Source organism: Schistocerca cancellata, chromosome 5, assembly GCF_023864275.1.
Source record: "Schistocerca cancellata isolate TAMUIC-IGC-003103 chromosome 5, iqSchCanc2.1, whole genome shotgun sequence".
In the NCBI taxonomy this organism is placed as follows: Eukaryota; Metazoa; Arthropoda; class Insecta; order Orthoptera; family Acrididae; genus Schistocerca; species Schistocerca cancellata.
The window spans coordinates 64159204-64174603 of NC_064630.1; the positions used below are offsets into that span (position 1 = coordinate 64159204).

Sequence of the window (15400 nt, forward strand, 5' to 3'; positions counted from 1 at the left end):
AATGCTAACTTTATTTAATCAGTAAGTACATTTACAGTATATAATTTTACAGTACAAATGGCTTTCTAGGCACAGATCTGAGTGTCTGGAATAGCAGCTGAGTAGCAACCAGTTATTCCATAATTTAAAATGCCAGTAAAAGCATATGCAAGGCAGTGATTTTGATTGTGTGATACAAAATCTCATTGGAACTGTGATGAACTTTAGAACAATGGTATAACCATGTATCGCAATCAAGATGCAGTCTGATCAGCATGAGTAAGTGCTTTCTTGCATGGCTCGGCACTGGTGTGAATTTCCACCAAGTTTTCAAAGTTTTATATACACAAGATGGCCATAAAGTCGAATGCAGTTAAACGAATCTAATTGTGTACTGTGGTGATGTTAAGGTGGGTGAGTGTTTGTCATAGTTGAATCACTAGAATTCCCATGTGGTAGTGCAAAATTAATTGTTTAACTCTGAGTAAAACCTGTGGAGGAGGAGATTAGTGTTTAACGTCCCGTTGACAACGAGGTCATTAGAGTCGGAGCGCAAGCTCGGGTGAGGGAAGGATGGGAAAGGAAATCGGCCGTGCCCTTTCAAAGGAATCATCCCAGCATTTGCCTGAAGCGATTTAGGGAAATCACGGAAAACCTAAATCAGGATGGCCGGAGACAGGATTGAACCGTCGTCCTCCCGAATGCGAGTCCAGTGTGCTAACCACTGCGCCACCTTGCTTGGTGAGTAAAACCTGTGCCTAAATGCTATGTATGTAAAGAGAAGATAGAGTACAAGTGCTCATCCCTAGTCTTAGAATGTGGCAATAAAAACGCGCATGTTTAGAGCAGCGTGCCTATTATAATGCTCTCTCAGTTCTTTCAAGAACATTTAACTAATTGGTTGGTTCGTTTCTCCAGAGTTGGAGCTAAACGATGCTACAGCTAATTTCCTGATGGATATCAGCCACTGTGAACGCAGTGTTCACACAAATTACTCCTCTGCATTGTACAGAGCATTATGCGCTCCGTTCTGCACTTGACGCCAGTTCATTGAAGAGTCCTTGAAAATTTTCGTCTTGTCTTCTTCATAGCCGAACTAGAAGGGGCTAATGTATATTGAATTGTTCTGAAGGATAGAGCCTGATTCACTGTGAAGATAATTTATGAAAATAAATGAGAGATGTGTCATTGTAAGGCATGTAAGGGAAGACGTTAGCCTGATACTCGGTCATTTGTGTGCTCTCAGATTAACTAAAAGGTGCCAAAGATTACTGTAATAGCAATCCCTTGCAGGTGTAACATGTGCTTTGTTGGAGGACACTATGCCTCTGTATTACGGTTTACTTATCATGGTAGGTCCATTGTCTTATTTGCTGCAACACCCTTTTTCAGTACAATATTACTTGGTCGATTTGTTGCTTCCCAAGATTGCTTAAAGTGAGTTGCATCAGGAGTGCGAGAGTAGGACTATCTTTGAGAGCCAAACACCTTCTAGAAATGTAAAGGTCATGATTTGGGGTGCTTAAGACACTTAACAAATGTTAGGGGGATGTTGACCCACTGCACTCCTGATTTAATGCAATCTATGTGGCGCCAAGGCTCTCAAGTGAGTAACCACTGTTACCGATACATTAATGTTAGTATGCAGCTCATGTTATATCACATTCCGGCATTCAGTTTAGTCATAATGGTAGTCAGGTGGAATACATCTCAGAGCGATAAATTGCTCCACCTACCCAGCTAACTTCCATTGTCCATCCACAACATATAGATACAGTCAGTGTTATAATACCAAATAAAAAAATAAATAAAAAAAATATATCTGATGGTATCCTTCAAGTTACCACAGAAAAATCAAGAAAAGGAGAGTGATGTAAAAAGTAGAATTGATAGTGATAAGAAAATCAGGAACTACTATGAATATGAACATTGTTAAGGATTTCATAGGAAGTTACTGGGGTGATACATATTATTGCTTTAGAGTGTGATATATCTGTGCCTTCTAATCAACAAAAGATTCTCATAACTAAGTAAAGTTGGTGGAAACAGTTTATTCCTTTTCAGTCAGCACTGGTTCAGGACTTTTTTTGTATGTTAGCAGTGTCAGGCTGAAAAGGGGAAGAACTGACAAGATAGTCAATCACAAAATTATGTTATGGTGTGCTAATATAAACATAATAAGGCACTCAGATGACTGCTTAAATAATATTTACATCATGTTAACCAAATTTTATAATGAGTAAATTAACAACAAGGTTTGCTGGATATTAGGGAATATGTGGGTGATTAGGGGACTGATGTAAGATAAAAACATGTGACCAGGTCAAAAAAGGAAGGGCTTACAGTATAAAAACTGTATGAAATATTTCACAAAGTCCCATTTTAAGACAAAAACAAGATCCATTATGAAATGAAAGGGTAGCCAATGTCTATTATTCTAATCTTTATGTTTTGAATGGACTTTTGTAATTATAGCATGAAGACTTTTGGTCAGACGAATACAGGGTTATAAATACAAAGTCAAATAGGGGTGATGCAGGAGTAGGTTTAATAATGAATAAAAAAAATAGGAATGCGGGTAAGCTACTACAAACAGCATAGTGAACGCATTATTCTGGCCAACATAGACACGAAGCCCACGCCTACCACAGTAGTACAAGTTTATATGCCAACTAGCTCTGCAGATGATGAAGAAATTGAAGAAATGTATGATGAAATAAAAAAAATTATTGAGGTAGTGAAGGGAGATGAAAATTTAATAGTCATGGGTGACTGGAATTCAGTAATAGGAAAAGGGAGAGAAGGAAACGTAGTAGGTGAATATGGATTGGGGGTAAGAAATGCCAGAGGAAGCCGCCTGGTGCAATTTTACACAGAGCGTAACTTAATAATTGCTAACACTTTGTTTAAGAAAAATAAAAGAAGGTTGTATACATGGAAGAGGCCTGGAGACACTGACAGGTTTCAGATAGATTATATAATGGTAAGACAGAGATTTAGGAACCAGGTTTTAAATTGTAAGACATTTCCAGGGGCAGATGTGGACTCTGAGCACAATCTATTAGTTATGAACTGTAGATTACAACTGAAGAAACTGCCAAAAGGTGGGAATTTAAGGAGATGGGACCTGGATAAACTGACTAAACCAGAGGTTGTACAGAGTTTCAGGGAGAGCATAAGGGAACAATTGACAGGAATGGGGGAAAGAAATACAGTAGTAGAAGAATGGGTAGCTTTGAGGGATGAAGTAGTGAAGGCAGCAGAGGATCAAGTAGGTAAAAAGACGAGGGCTAGTAGAAATCCTTGGGTAACAGAAAAAATAATGAATTTAATTGATGAAAGAAGAAAATATAAGAATGCAGCAAATGAAGCAGGCATAAAGGAATACAAACGTCTCAAAAATGAGATTGACAGGAAGTGCAAAATGGCTAAGCAGGGATGGCTAGAGGACAAATGTAAGGATGTAGAGGCTCATCTCACTAGGGGTAAGATATACTGCCTACAGGAAAATTAAAGAGACCTTTGGAAAAAAGAGAACCACTTGTATGAATATCAAAAGCTAGGATGGAAACCCAGTTCTAAGCAAAGAAGGGAAAGCAGAAAGGTGGAAGGAGTATATAGAGGGCCTATAAAAGGGCGATGTACTTGAGGACAATATTATGGAAATGGAAGAGGATGTAGATGAAGATGAAATGGGAGACATGATACTGCATGAAGAGTTTGGCAGAGCACTGAAAGACCTGAGTCAAAACAAGGCCCCGGCAGTAGATAACATTCCATTAGAACTACTGATGGCCTCGGGAGAGCCAGTCCTGACAAAACTCTACCATCTGGTGAGCAACATGTATGAGACAGGCGAAATGCCCTCAGACTTCAAGAAGAATATAATAATTCCAATCCCAAAGAAAGCAGGCGTTGACAGATGTGAAAATTGGCGAACTATCAGTTTAATAAGTCATGGCTGCAAAATACTAACGCAAATTCTTTACAGACGAATGGAAAAACTAGTAGAAGCCAACCTCGGGGAAGATCAGTTTGGATTCCATAGAAATATTGGAACACGTGAGGCAATACTGACCCTATGACTTATCTTAGAAGCTAGATTAAGGAAAGGCAAACCTACGTTTCTAGCATTTGTAGACTTAGAGAAAGCATTTGACAATGTTGACTGGAATACTCTCTTTCAAATTCTAAAGGTGGCAGGGGTAAAATACAGGGAGCGAAAGGCTATTTACAATTTGTACAGAAACCAGATGGCAGTTATAAGAGTCGAGGGACATGAAAGGGAAGCAGTGGTTGGGAAGGGAGTGAGACAGGATTGTAGCCTATCCCCGATGTTATTCAATCTGTATACTGAGCAAGCAATGAAGGAAACAAAAGAAAAATTCAGAGAAGGTATTAAGATCCATGGTGAAGAAATAAAAACTTTGAGGTTCGCCGATGACATTGTAATTCTGTCAGAGACAGCAAAGGGCTTGGAAGAGCAGTTGAATGGAATGGACAGTGTCTTGAAAGGAGGATATAAGATGAACATCAACAAAAGCAAAACGAAGATAATGGAATGTAGTCGAATTAAATCGAGTGATGCTAAGGGTATTAGATTAGGAAATGAGACACTTAAAGTAGTAAAGGAGTTTTGCTATTTGGGGAGCAAAATAACTGTCAACGTAGAGAGGATATAAAATGTAGACTGGCAATGGCAAGGAAAGCGTTTCTGAAGAAGAGAAATTTGTTAACATCGAGTATAGATTTAAGTGTCTGGAAGTCATTTCTGAAAGTATTTGTATGGAGTGTAGGCATGTATGGAACTGAAACATGTCCAATAAATAGTTTAGACAAGAAGAGAATAGAAGCTTCTGAAATGTGGTGCTACAGAAGAATGCTGAAGATTAGATGGATAGATCACACAACTAATGAGGAGGTATTGAATAGGATTGTGGTGAAGTGGAGTTTGTGGCACAACTTGACTATAAGAAGGGATCGATTGGTATGACATCTTCTGAGGCATCAAGGGATCACCAATTTAGTATTGGAGGGCAGCGTGGAGGGTAAAAATCGTAGAGGGAGACCAAGAGATGAATACACCTAGCAGATTCAGAAGGATGTAGGTTGCAGTAGGTACTGGGAGATGAAGAAGCTTGCACAGGGTAGAGTAGCATGGACAGCTGCATCAAACCAGTCTCAGGACTGAAGACCACAACAACAACAACAGCATGAAAGCACATCTCTCCAACTATATGGCAACTGTCATTAATGTTCAAATGCTATGTGCAAATGTAAAGTCACATTCTTTTGACGATAATAGAATTGTCATTACTTTTCTAATGTATGTCACAGTAAAACAACTATGCACAAATTGGAAACATATTACTCTCATCATAAGAATTCTTGTTGTTAACTTTCTAATGTACCAGTATTTATAAAGGTGTATAAACTCAGTTTATTACTAATTAAAGGGAGTTATTAAGTGGTATTTCTTTTTCTTTACTTATCCTGTAAATCATGACTAACTACATAGTTTGTACAAATGATATAGAATAAGTTGGGTTTGATATATTACATACGAGTTTATACATAGAGTGATTTAGAGAGCAACAATATTTGTAACATAATTATAACAACAATAAGCTGACTGAAAGAATAGTATGGTTAAGATTAATTATGTGATCAATTACACTATATTTCATATATTATCCCATCTGGTAAGTCTAGCCTGACCCAGGATTCTGGGTGACTTTTCTGAACTGTACCCCTTTCCCTAAACCTCTCTACATCTACATCTACATCCATACTCCGCAAGCCACCTGACGGTGTGTGGCGGAGGGTACCTTCAGAACCTCTATCGGTTCTCCCTTCTATTCCAGTCTCGTATTGTTCGTGGAAAGAAAGATTGTCGGTATGCCTCCGTGTGGGCTCTAATCTCTCTGATTTTATCCTCATGGTCTCTTCGCGAGATATGCGTAGGAGGGAGCAATATACTGCTTGACTCTTCGGTGAAGGTATGTTCTCGAAACTTCAATAAAAGCCCGTACCGAGCTACTGAGCGTCTCTCCTGCAGAGTCTTCCACTGGAGTTTATCTATCATCTCCGTAATGCTTTCGCGATTACTAAATGATCCTGTAACGAAGCGCGCTGCTCTCCATTGGATCTTCTCTATATCTTCTATCAACCCTATCTGGTACGGATCCCACACTGCTGAGCAGTATTCAAGCAGTGGGCGAACAAGCGTACTGTAACCTACTTCCTTTGTTTTCGGATTGCATTTCCTTAGAATTCTTCCAATGAATCTCAGTCTGGCATCTGCTTTACTGACGATCAACATTATATGATCATTCCATTTTAAATCACTCCTAATGCGTACTCCCAGATAATTTATGGTATTAACTACTTCCAGTTGCTGACCTGCTATTTTGTAGCTAAATGATAAAGGATCTATCTTTCTGTATATTTGCAGCACATTACACTTGTCTACATTGAGATTCAATTGCCATTCCCTGCACCATGCGTCAATTCGCTGCAGATCCTCCTGCATTTCAGTACAATTTTCCATTGTTACAACCTCTCGGTACACCACAGCATCATCTGCAAAAAGCCTCAGTGAACTTCCGATGTCATCCACCAGGTCATTTATGTATATTGTGAATAGCAACGGTCCTATGACACTCCCCTGCGACACACCTGAAATCACTCTTACTTCGGAAGACTTCTCTCCATTGAGAATAACATGCTGCGTCCTGTTATCTAGGAACTCCTCAATCCAATCACACAATTGGTCTGATAGTCCATATGCTCTTACTTTGTTCATTAAACGACTGTGGGGAACTGTATCGAACGCCTTGCGGAAGTCAAGAAACACGGCATCTACCTGTGAACCTGTGTCTATGGCCCTCTGAGTCTCGTGGACGAATAGCGTGAGCTGGGTTTCACATGACCGTCTTTTTTGAAACCCATGCTGATTCCTACAGAGTAGATTTCTAGTCTCCAGAAAAGTCATTATACTCGAACACAATACGTGTTCCAAAATTCTGCAACTGATCGACGTTAGAGATATAGGTCTATAGTTCTGCACATCTGTTCGACGTCCCTTCTTGAAAACGGGGATGACCTGTGCCCTTTCCCAATCCTTTGGAACGCTACGCTCTTCTAGAGACCTACGGTACACCGCTGCAAGAAGGGGGGCAAGTTCCCTCGCGTACTCTGTGTAAAATTGAACTGGTATCCCATCAGGTCCAGAGGCCTTTCCTCTTTTGAGCGATTTTAATTGTTTCTCTATCCCTCTGTCGTCTATTTCGATATCTACCATTTTGTCATCTGTGCGACAATCTAGAGAAGGAACTACAGTGCAATCTTCCTCTGTGAAACAACTTTGGAAAAAGACATTTAGTATTTCGGCCTTTAGTCTGTCATCCTCTGTTTCAGTACCGTTTTGGTCACAGAGTGTCTGGACATTTTGTTTTGATCCAGCTACCACTTTGACATAAGACCAACATTTCTTAGGATTTTCTGCCAAGTCAGTATATAGAACTTTACTTTCGAAATCATTGAACGCCTCTCGCATAGTCCTCCTCACATTACATTTCGCTTCGCGTAATTTTTGTTTGTCTGCAAGGCTTTGGCTATGTTTATGTTAGCTGTGAAGTTCCCTTTGCTTCCGCAGCAGTTTTCTAACTCGGTTGTTGTACCACGGTGGCTCTTTTCCATCCCTTACGATCTTGCTTGGCACATACTCATCTAACGCATAATGTACGACGGTTTTGAACTTTGTCCAATGATCCTCAACACTATCTGTACTTGAGACAAAACTTTTGTGTTGAGCCAACAGGTACTCTGAAATCTGCTTTTTGTCACTTTTTCTAAACAGAAAAATCTTCCTACCCTTTTTAATATTCCTATTTACGGCTGAAATCATCGATGCCGTAACCGCTTTATGATCGCTGATTCCCTGTTCTGCGTTAACTTTTTCAAATAGTTCAGGTCTGTTTGTCACCAGAAGGTCTAATATGTTATCCCCACGAGTCGGTTCTCTGTTTAACTGTTCAAGGTAGTTTTCAGATAAAGCACTTAAAAAAATTTCACAGGATTCTTTGCCCCTGCCACCCGTTATGAACGTTTGAGTCTCCCAGTCTATATCCGGCAAATTAAAATCTCCACCCAGAACTATAACATGGTGGGGAAATCTACTCGAAATATTTTCCAAATTATCCTTCAGGTGCTCAGCCACAACAGCTGTTGAGCCAGGGGGCCTATAGAGACATCCAATTACCATGTCTGAGCCTGCTCTAACCGTGACGTTCACCCAGATCATTTCACATTTCGGATCTCCGTCAATTTCCTTCGATACTATTGCACTTCTTATCGCTATAAACACGCCTCCCCCTTCACTGTTCAGCCTGTCTCTACGGTATACATTCCAATCTGAGTTTAGGATTTCATTACTGTTTACGTCTGGTTTCAGCCAACTTTCTGTCCCTAGCACTATATGGGCATTGTGACCGTTTATTAATGAGAGCAGTTCTGGGACCTTTCTATAGACGCTCCTGCAGTTTACTATTAGCACATTAATATTGTTATTCCCTGTTGCATTTTGCCTACTCCTACCTTGCCGCGTCTCAGGAGGCGTCTTGTCGGGCCTAGGGAGGGGATTCTCTAACCTAAAAAACCCCCATGTGCACTCCACACGTACTCCGCTACCCTTGTAGCCGCTTCCGGCGTGTAGTGCACGCCTGACCTATTCAGGGGGACCCTACATTTCTCCACCCGATAGCGGAGGTCGAGAAATTTGCACCCCAGATCTCCGCAGAATCGTCTGAGCCTCTGGTTTAAGCCTTCCACTCAGCTCCAAACCAGAGGACCGCGATCGGTTCTGGGAACGATACTACAAATTGTTAGCTCTGATTCCACCCCGCGAGCGAGGCTTTCCGCCTTCACCAATTCCGCCAACCGCCTGTACGAACTGAGGATGACCTCTGAACCCAGACGGCAGGAGTCATTGGTGCCGACATGAGCAACAATTTGCAGTCGGGTGCACACAGTGCTCTCTATCGCCACCGGTAGGGCCTCCTCCACATCTCGGATGAGACCCCCCGGCAAGCAGACAGAGTGAACACTGGCCTCCTTCCCCGACCTTCCCGCTATTTCCCTAAGGGGCTCCATCACCCGCCTAACGTTGGAGCTCCCAATAACTAATAAACCCCTCCCCCCGTGTGCCTGCTCGGACCTTGCTGAAGGAGCAGCCACATGTCCACTCACAGGCAGAGCGGGCGATGCCACACGGCCAGCCTCCACGTTGACCCTCCGCCTCGTGCGCCGCGAACGCCGCTGAACCCACCACTCCCCTTGGGGAGAGGGTGGCCCAACCGCGCCCGGTACCCGCGAAGATGTCTCGACAGCAGGGACAGTGTGTGAAGCATGTAACACCTGGGGTGTACCCTGCGACGCACCAGACTCCCCACTGCCGCTACACTCCGAGGCAGCAGCCTGAAGACGGCTGACCGCGGCCATCAACACGCTCAGCTGTTCGCGAACAGTGGCCAGCTCCTCCTGCGTCCGTACACAGCAGTCACACATCCTATCCTATCCTTTTCCTCACCCGTCTGCATCCCCTTCCACTTTTCTGCCAGAAGAAAGTGCCATTGGTTCTGTAAGCTCATAAAAGTTAAATCCTTTTGTGTGTTTGTTCCCCTGCTGCTGCTTGGTGAGTAGATTTTTTTATGTATCCACTTACATTGTACTATATTTTCTTGGTGCTGCAAAAACCCAGAAACAGAACATAATCACTGGTCAAGAAACTAGTCGTTTAGTTTCACTTTAAATTTAGGTAAATTTTGTATGTGTTTCAGAAAGGATGGCACCTAGTTATATAACGTAATGCCAGTATGGTACACTCTTCCCATACAAATGTTTGTACTTACTGAATTAGTATGCAGCTAATGTTTCTGCCTAGTATCATTACAATGGAAATCACAACTATGCTTGAAGATATTCATTTACAGAGAAAGAAGAGCAAGTAGATGTATTTACAGCAAAATCATATGTCTAAATGGGGCTATGTGGTGTTACACATCTCTCTTCTGGAGTGGTAGATATCCCTACAACTTTTTATCAATGAATGATATTCACAATTATAAAGATGGAAAATAAGGCATTACATGTAAAGATAAAGGTATAGTGCAGCATTATTATTTTCATTTGCATGTCATGCATCATGTTAAAGCCTGGCATGTGTCTTTGAATTTGAGGGGGAAGTTTGGGTTGGTTACACCAAACAACACCCATTTAGCAGTAGTTCATTTATTCACCAAAACACATGCAAGGCTCACAAAGAATTGCACATGGCGGAACTGCCCAAAGACAATGCTCAGAGTCCAAAGACGATGCTCAGAGTATAAAGATGAACGCATATCGATGCTGGTGTCGACCTCATCGGCGCCACATAGCCGCCCCCCACAGTACGGAGTACTCTTGAGAGGCCGGGGGTGGGGGGTGACTACGGCATTGGCACGGCAGGGGTGGTCCGTGGGAGCTGGACCACGGTCAGCTCGACAGCATCGTCGGGGAGCTGTGTGGGTAGATGTCGTGAAGGAAGGTTCGGCCACCAGACCTGGAAGTCGTTGAAGCGAGCTGGGCGTCGTACTGGGCATGCTTGTGCGGCGACAGGTAGGCCGGCGGTTTGTGGGTGGAACGGAGCGACGATGACAATGGCTCGGGTGGGCGTGGCAAACACACGAAGCATGTCCAGCCAGGTCGACATCGGGTGGGAGGGGAACACATTTCACCAAGTGGCAGAGAATGGTGGAGGTTGTGTCATGAGCACTGGATGAAGAGAAACACACGACGAACAGTGTATAATCACGCAGTATTATTGAGGTGTCATGGATTATGTCCAGGGGACAGGCACAAACACCTCGAGCAAGGGCACGTTCAAGATTGGGGGGGGGGGGCGGGGGGGGGGGGGGGGGGGGAAGGCGTGAGAAGAAGCCTCAACAGGGCGAGGCAGGCGATGGTGGAGAGGTCAGAGGTCGAAGGGACTGGTGAAGGGCCTGCCGGCGAGGGCATGATCGTAGGTAAGCTCGACGTGGGGAGCATGTGGTCACTCAATGGAGTGCGTGAGGCCAGAGTAGATGGCGATGTCAGAGGAGAGCTTGACGATTGGAACTGGAAGTCACTCGATCCAGTGTGTAAGTCCGACATGGAGGGAGTCGTCGGACCGTCGTGAGCCATGACAGTGAGCAGCGTGGTCATGGCCTGAAGGGGAGTAGAAGAAGGCTCGAGATGAGCAGGCTTAAGTCTGTTGAGAGAGACTGTAACAGCGGAATCTTTCATGTGGATGTCATAGGTGTTGGCTAAGTGCCGAAGAACTCGGTACGGGCCAGTATATGGAGGTTGGAGGGGAGCACAGACAGTGTCATCTCAGAGCATGATGTACTCGCAATTGTCCAGAGATTTTGGGATGTGAACCTTGGTGCAGGAATGGCTGGCAGGCAGAAGGATATGGAGGTTGATGAAGTGGCGTCTGACACGGGCCACAAAGGAAGGTAAGGCAGACTGAGGGAGAGAAGTGGAAAGTTTCACAAGTTCACCAGGGAGAACAGTGTTCTGGCCGTATACAAACTCAGCTATTGTGCCTCTCAAGGTCTTCGTTATAGATCGCACGAATGCCAAGTAACACAAGGGTAAGGGCTCTGTCCAGAGAGAGTCGTGGCATCGAAGAGCCGCCTTGGACGTGCGGTGCCAGTGCTCGACTAGCCCAATATTTTGTGGGTGATATGCTGTGGTATGGATGCGCCAGATGCCACAAATGTTACAAATCTCGTTGAACAGAGTCAACTCAAATCGTCTGCCCTTGTCAGTCGTGATGATAGCTGGACATCCAAAACGCGATACCCATGACTCGATGAAAGCTCGAGCAACAGTTTCTGCCGTAATATTGGGAAGGGGGACAGCCTCGACCCAGTAAATTGGTCGGTCGATAGATGAGAGAACATAACGAAAGCCATTAGAGGGGGGAGAGAGGGCCGACAATGTCAATATGGGGGGAGAGAGGGCCGACAATGTCAATATGGATATGCTGGAATCGCCCAGGAGGGATCGAAAAGGCGCTGAGGGGGGGTGAAGTGTGCTTGTGTACTTTGTAGTGTTGGCACGCGATGCAGGAGTGTGCCCATTGCTGGCAGTCCTTGTTGACATTTCTCCACACAAAGCGCTCCGCTACGAGGCGGGCGGATGCACGAACAACGGGGTGGGCTAAATTATGCAATGCACTGAAGACAGCTAGATGGAACGTGGTTGGGATGAGGGGACGTAACATGCCCGTACTGTCATCACACCAGATCTCACCAGAAATGCCAGGGAAGGTGGTGTGGACAAAGTGTAGTGAAGAAGTAGAGTCTGAAATCAGGTTTTGCGTTTCCTCGTCGGCAGGTTGGAGGTTAGGCAGTTCAGAGAGACCTAACAGCAAATGGATGGCATCGACTCATGAAAGGAAATCAGCAACTATATTGTCAGCAACCTTTATGTGTCTGACATCGGTGGTGAACTGAGATATGAAGTCCATGTATCTGAAGTGGCGAGGAGGCGGATCAGCTGGGGGGTTTGTAATGGTTGCAGCCAGGTGTTTTTGGTCCGTTAAAACATCGAAAGGGTGTCCCTCAACATCAGTCATAAAATGCTTAATCGCTTCGAAAACCGCGAGCAACTCCCTGTCAAACGCGGAATATTTCCATTGTGCACTGGTGAGCTTGCGCAATAAGAACTGCAGAGGTGAAGTTTGGCCGTCGATTGTCTGGCTAAGGACAGCACCGATGGCAGTATCGCTCGCGTCTGCACATTAGGATGAGGATGCGCGATGGTGCAGGCCTCGGCCAGAAGATTTTTGAGGGCAGTGAAAGAGACAGTCATAGCAGGGGTCCATGGAATGGGCCGAGATCCAGAAGTGTTGGTGCCTGCCAAGGCGTCCGTCAGTGGAGCCTGAATCTCCGCAGCCCAAGGCAGATGTCGGCGATAATAATTAACCGTCCCCAGGAAGTTCCAGAGCTCTTTGAATGACAAAGGTCTGGGTAGGTTTAGTATTGTTTGTACTTTCTCAGGGGGCAGTGAAATGCTGTCGGCAGAGACCCGAAAACCAAGAAAAGTGAAAGCGGGTTGATGTAGCTGCAATTTGTCCTGGTTGGTCTCGATGCCTGCTGCCGCGAGAGTGTTCCTAGCAGTTTGACATGTTGAATGTTGTCCTCGACGGAGGAGCTGCACACAAGAATGACATCAAAATATGCAAAGCAGAATTTTAGGTCGAATAGCACTTCGTTGATGAAGTGTTGCCAGGTCTGGGTTGCGTTTTTCAGACCGAAGGGATAGTGCGTCTGCAGGGACTTATCCCTTGCACGCTCCCCGTGAGTTCCACATTCCCAACATGTCCACACCACTACATCTGTAGTGCGCCTAGTAGTTAAAATGTGGCTTCCCGGCCATTGACCTTCTTGTGCGAACGCATACGCTATGCCCGAACTCGTACGGGACTTGGTAGATTAATCTGCCACGAATAATGAGTATGATGGGCAAACATCTATTAGGCGCACTACGGATGTAGTGGTGTGGACATGTTGGGAATGTGGATCTCACGGAGCGTGCAAGGGATAAGTCCCTGCAGACGCACTATCCTCTGTGCCTGCGGTGGCTCAGATGGATAGAGCGTCTGTCATGGAAGCAGGAGATCCCGGGTTCGAGTCCCGGTCGGGGCACACATTTTCAACATGTCCCGAATGAAGTAGATCAACGCCTGTTTGCAACTAGGGTGTCCATTTCATTATCATTTCATTTCTAGCAAAGCTGCATGGTCATCCACGGTAACTATTCTTTCGGAAACAGATACTACCGTCATATATAGTTACAATGTGGCTTCCCGGCCATTGACCTTCTTGTGCGAACGCACACACTATGCCCGAACTCGTACGGGACTTGGTTGCTTAATCTGCCACGAGTAATGAGTATGATGGGCAAACATCTATTAGGCGCACTACGGATGTAGTGGTGTGGACATGTTGGGAATGTGGATGTCATGGGGAGCGTGCAAGGGATAAGTCCCTGCAGACGAACTATCCTCTGTGCCCTCAGTGGCTCAGATTTGATAGAGCGTCTGGCATGTAAGCAGGAGATCCCGGGTTCGAGTCCCGGTCGGGGCACACATTTTCAACATGTCCCGAATGAAGTAAATCAACGCCTGTTTGCAGCTAGGGTGTTCATTTAATTATCAAACTAATACTTCATGAATTTCCCTAGATGAAGTATTTTAGTGCTTACAGTCAGGTTCCTGTGGTTAATTCATATTTTTTCATTGCCTTTGATAAGTGCCACAAACTGTTCCTATATTGAGGAATTACCTAAACTACTTTACTGTATCCACAAATACTCTCTTCCTCAACTAGCCACAAATGATTCATGGCAAACCACATTTACTTTGTAGCATCATCATCAATAGATGCCTGTTAGTTTCAGAAACTAATAAACAATTTTTAATTTTGGTGAATCACAAGGGTAATATGTCAGGTTACTAAAACACAATGGAAACTCTGCATGATAATCTGTATACCAGTCACTGGCAAAGCCCATGCCATAAGGAAAGGTTAGCCACAGGTCTACACAATGATGACTGGATATGCTAACCTTCTCAAAATACCAGTAGAGAAAGGGATGCTCCCAGTATCAAATATTGATGGTGGAAGGGGAAAGAAGTGAAAGAAATATAACCAAACATCTCAGTGATTAAACAGATCTATAGAAAATGAGAAGTACCACTAAAACACAATGTTCCCGATACTTTTAGTTACATTGTCTCTGATTCTTCTGTCGTGGTTGGCTGGCACCTGCAATGAACAGGTGGAATACGGAGGGGTCCAGAAAAATGTAAACAATCTTTTACATCTACATCTACATGATTACTCTGCAATTCACATATAAGTGCTTGGCAGAGGGTTCATCGAACCACAATTATACTATCTCTCTACCATTGCACTCCCGAACAGCGCGCGGGAAAAACGAACACCTAAACCTTTCTGTTCAAGCTCTGATTTCTCTTATTTTATTTTGATGATCATTCCTACCTATGTAGGTTGGGCTCAACAAAATATTTTTGCATTCGGAAGAGAAAGTTGGTGACTGAAAATTCGTAAATAGATCTCGCCGCGACGAAAAACGTCTTTGCTTTAATTATTTCCATCCCAAATTGCGTATCATATCTGCCACACTCTCTCCCCTATTACGTGATAATACAAAATGAGCTGCCCTTTTTTCCACCCTTTCGATGTCCTCCGTCAATCCCAACTGGTAAGGATCCCACACCGCGCAGCAATATTCTAACAGAGGACGAATGAGTGTAGTGTAAGCTGTCTCTTTAGCGGACTTGTTGCATCTTCTAAGTGTCCTGCCAATG

The 15400-nt window shown here is 44.1% G+C and overlaps 1 protein-coding gene and 1 non-coding gene across 2 annotated transcripts in view; one reads left to right on the plus strand and one right to left on the minus strand.

The window, feature by feature from the left end:
* The window catches only part of LOC126188365 (cyclic nucleotide-gated cation channel beta-3-like), a 318171-nt gene that overhangs the window by 129867 nt on the left and 172904 nt on the right, over nucleotides 1-15400 (minus strand). The gene's annotated exons all lie outside the window — the stretch shown is intronic.
* Nucleotides 13638-13712, plus strand: Trnap-ugg (transfer RNA proline (anticodon UGG)). Its single transcript has one exon. It is a non-coding gene; the product is annotated as a tRNA-Pro (tRNA).